General features: G+C 39.8%; 1 pseudogene; it reads left to right on the top strand.

Annotated features, from left to right (window-relative positions):
* Positions 1-757: 757 nt before the first annotated feature.
* On the top strand, positions 758-3,315 carry LOC123129864 (eukaryotic translation initiation factor 3 subunit B-like; annotated as a pseudogene).
* Positions 3,316-4,765: the final 1,450 nt, after the last annotated feature.

The raw sequence follows: 4,765 nt of genomic DNA, 5'->3' as shown, positions 1-4,765 counted from the left end.
TGTGATGCAGTTAGAAAAATGCATATCTACTTTGTAAGAGTAGCATTCACTAGAGAAATACAAAATGTACACCTTAAGCCCAGCGAAACACACGTTCCCTGGCAAGTTTTCGAACTAGTTAACAATGGAAGCTAGTTAACAATGAAATTCAGTAACAAACAAGTTTGGCTCAATAAGGAACAACAAGACACACGTCCATTAATAAAGCTTGATGTCAATTGAAGTTGGATCTTAGACAAGTTGAAAAGAAAATTAAACCTAACATAGTTTTAAGCATCATCTAGTTGTAAACCTATTAGGCTACCCTTGGTTCCAAGCAATAATGAGATGATAAGTTGACTGAAACACATGTTATGCCACTAAAACACATATTACACTGCAACACAGGCCAGTAAGATCAGTTCCTATAGACACAAATTCGCCTACTTGTGATGCAGTTAACATCAAAGAAGACAAGCACTAGCACAACATTCCCTAGTAGTTGATAACATCCTAAATATGAAATGGAGCATGAGCTTGGAGGCAGCAGAGAAGCATTGTAATTCATTGGAGTTGCATCAAGCAGTCAAGTGTACATTTCAGAACCATATCAGAGTTTTTAGCAGATTTTGAACAGATGTATACGGGACAGAGTAGGGGAGGTCAAACAATCTCTAGATGGGAGAGAAGAGGGTAGATACAACGATGGGTGAACATGTACAGATCTAAAACGACGATTTCATCAGTACATGAACCTCTGCCTCCCCTGAGCGCGGCCATGGCCGCCGCGCCCAGCGCGAGCACCTCTGAGAACCGCTGCCATCTCAGAGATGGCCCTGAGCCTGCAACCGAGGCAGATCTGGAACCGTCAACAATGGCGGCCAAAATCGAAAACCCTAACGAAAATCGAGAGGGAAGCTTGGGGGAGAAACCAACCAACTACGAACGAGGAAGAGGGGTCAGAGATCAGGTGCTCGCGGCGAGGGAATGATGGCGAGGGGAGGAGAGAAGGAGGCGGGACGCCGGATTTTATACCGGTGGTAGGGTGGGGCGAGGAGAGAGAAAGGGGGACGCCAGGTTTTATGCCGGCTGTAGCTGTGACCCACATGTCAGAGTGGTTCTTCCCATCCTACGGAGGGAGGAGCCGCTCTAGGGAGAGGGGGAGGCCCCGCCCGTCAGCGACTGCAGGCTTGCATGTTGTGGGGCCCCTCCTTGGCCTGGGTGCGAACCGCCTGCTGGCCTCCTATTCTGGTTCTTCCTGCTGCGCAGGATAGATTGAGCCGACGTGGCACAACGACTCGGCTCGTTCATCGTCGCTCGAAGGCTTGGCTTGGGCTCGTGTGTGTGCAAGGGTTGAAGAAGAAGTCTTGGTTGGAGAACTGGGTGAGGAAGGAGGAGAGGCCGAGGGAGGAGTGAGCAATAATGGTGGCTGATAAGCCGTTGTTTCACCTACAGCAGTAAAGCAATAAAATGTCTGACGGAACATGGAAAGGGGTCGGATTTGTTAATTATGATCCATATCCCCGGCTTTGGCTGGTCTTTAAAATAAATTTTTTTTATTAAACTTTTGTACTTATTTAAATAGTTGTATAATAGTATGGTTTTAATTAACAGAAATTTCTATTACTTAGCCAACATAGTTACCAAACTAATAATGTTGCTAAATATCACATACAAATTTGTTTGTTTGTCAAGCCGTTTTAATCTATATCACTTAAATTTTGCTTCTCCTACATTTAATTGTATGATATAACAAAATTTGTTTTCAAATTAATTTTAAATATTTTATTAACTGTATAGTGTAATATGTACTTGCATGTATGTGTGTGTTTTCATATATATATTAATATCATTAAATATCAACCATGCAAAAATATCATTAAATATCATGATGCAGATTTGTAAAGTGTATAATTCACAAAAATATTAATAGTGTTATCTAGTGTCTTATTAGGCAAGTTCATATAAACTTCTAGGGTATGCCAAATGTGTCCTGCAAGTTGGGTTCATTATTAAAAATGAAAAACATGTGCATGATTTGTATTTTCATTTCAAATATCTCATGTAAACCATTAGGGCCGTCTTAGATGTATTATTCCCAGTGTTCGTAAATTTTCCCAGTTGACCATCATTCATTCTCATATGTGTAGAGGTGGGTTGTACTATATGTCTTTGATTTGAGGACTGGTAAAGTTTTGTGGAACTTCAACAGAAGATGTTGTCATATATGTTTCAATGACTTCATCACTGGTGGAAGAACTGATCATTCATGGCCAATCTTCAAGTGAAACACATACCGACAATCCTCTTTTTAATGAGCGCCCAACTTCTCATTAAGTTGTCATATATGTCATATGCTTAATGTATATATTTATGTATGTTTGAAGGTGGAGCGGTGAAGGAGTTGATCAATATTTTTCCACGCTTGGAAAGGGTACCATATGTGACTATGAAACCGAAACATTCTCCCTTGTTGACAACACATCCTTGGAGGTAGAAAATGTGGTAGACTTCAGTTGGTCACCGATTGATTCCATCTTATGCCTTTTTGTTCAGGATCTAGGTAATAGAATCCAGCTTGCCAGCGTAAGTACAAATCTCTGCGGGATTTTCATTTGGTGCAAATTCCCAACAAAGTAGTGTTGTGTTGGAAAAACATTTAGCGTCTGCAATTGCAAAATGCACTAGCAAAACAATGGAGAGTATCTTGCCATCCAGGTAGATCAGTATGCAGAATCAGAGAACATAACTTGCACTAGTTTTGAGTTGTTCATGACCAAGGAGGGGGGCATCCCAGTTTTTGAATTAGACACCAAGAATGACAATATAATCGCCTTTGCATAGGAGCCCAATGGCTGCCGGTATGCTGTTATTCATGGCGACAAGGTTAATCACGATATAAGCATCTATTTGATGTGCACAGCCGATAGTGTTAACCATGTGTCGAGGCTCACAATACTCAGGAACAGACATGCTAGTGCAGTGTTCTGGTCTCCTACGGGAAACTTCATTGTTCTTGTTGGACTGAAGGGTACCAGTGGCCAGTTGGAGTTCTACAATGTTGATGATCATGAGACCATGACCACAGAAGAGCAGTTGGAGTTCTACAATGTTGATGATCTTGAGTTCATGGCCACGGAAGAGCATTCTATGGTGATTGATGTCATGTGGGATCCCACGGGAAGGTGTGTGAGCTAATCACAATAATTTTTTGTGCCCTCTCTATTTTGGAAAGTTCTAGGAAATTGTCGCTTGTTAGCCATGTACTACATAATAGCTTAACTATATGGGTTATTATTTAAACCTCAAGTGTTGAAATGTATATTCATTAGGTGAAACTCTAGATACCTGCATTCTCAAATAGTATGATGGAATATTTACACTCAATGCTTATTGGTTACAACCTAAACATTTGGCTATATATCACTAGTGGAAAAAGTGCTAGCCACAACTTCCGTTGGTGGCGCGCCATTTACAACCAGTGCCAGCACTATTTTTTTCAAATAGTGGTGGCGTTGGCTTATTTGGAACGACATTAGTAGGGGCATTGTGGTGGCGTTGGAAAACATGATAGCGTCAGAAGTATATGGGATCAACAATTGGTACCAGGCGCAATATAGTGATGTCGTGGAATAGCATGGAACTCCAGCACTATGATGTTTAGTTGTGGCGTGCTCTTGGTTCCTACACCAATATTGTTATTTTGTCAGTGCCAACATTCTTATTTTATTACTTTTATAATATATTGTTGTTTGGGACTTCAAATATGTAGTTTGACACTTATAATATTGTAGTTTACTTTTATTAAACTTCTATTATTTTAAATGGAAATATTGTCATTTTTTAAATATGTACTTTGAGACACTTTAAATTTACTTTTTTTTTCTTTTTTAGTTTAACTTGAAATATATAGTTTTGAGCCTTCAAATATGTGTTTGACACTTTCAAATTTTTTCTTTTTAGTTTTTTATGTGGTGATCTTTTTTATAGTATATTATAGTTTACTTTATTAAATTTCTATTATTTTAAATGGAAATATATGTATGATTGGCCCTACGAGAAATTCTATGATATATGCATAACGTGTATAGTATGTAATAGTGTAAAATATGTTTGGAATGAAAAAAAATTAAATGGAAAACACAAAATGAACAACAAAAATTAAAAAATAAACCCCAAAAGCCCAAATCCTTTAGTCCCGGTTGGTGTCACCAACTGGGACTAAAGGTCCCCGCCCCCGGCGCGCACTGCCAGCCACGTGGACGACCTTTAGCCCCGGGTCGTACCGAACCGGGACTAAAGGGGGGGGGGGGGGCTTTAGTCCCAGCCTATTAGTCCCAGTTGGTGAACCGGGACTATTGCCCGTCTCACCACTACTGCATGTAGCTACGTGTAAAGACAAATCTGAGTCTATACCTAATTAAATGAAAATATCTTAGCAACTAAAAACTAAGCACCTATGCATTGGGGAGTTTAGTTGGTAAGCTCTTTAGTGCACTTAACATCTCATCTAAGCACCCATGCATTGAAAGAGGTCTAAGCACATACTCCTACGTGACGACGACCTTGGAGCCACTTTTCTGTTTACGAGCCACTTGCTATATGCGGAGAATATCATATGGAATATTCGGTAGAGACCGATGAAAACCATGTGAAGATAATGTTTTCATGTTTTGGAAAAATCTCAAAAAAATACGGGATGTTAGAGTGATGTTCTATTGCCGTGCAAAATTTCATGTTCAAACACATTATGGAATGTGAGGCATGAAAAAACAAAATCAACATT

The sequence above is a fragment of the Triticum aestivum genome, chromosome 6A (genome assembly GCF_018294505.1).
Source record: "Triticum aestivum cultivar Chinese Spring chromosome 6A, IWGSC CS RefSeq v2.1, whole genome shotgun sequence".
In the NCBI taxonomy this organism is placed as follows: domain Eukaryota; kingdom Viridiplantae; phylum Streptophyta; class Magnoliopsida; order Poales; family Poaceae; genus Triticum; species Triticum aestivum.
Note: the sequence above shows the minus strand (reverse complement) of the source record. Positions and strands in the feature narration are given on the sequence as shown.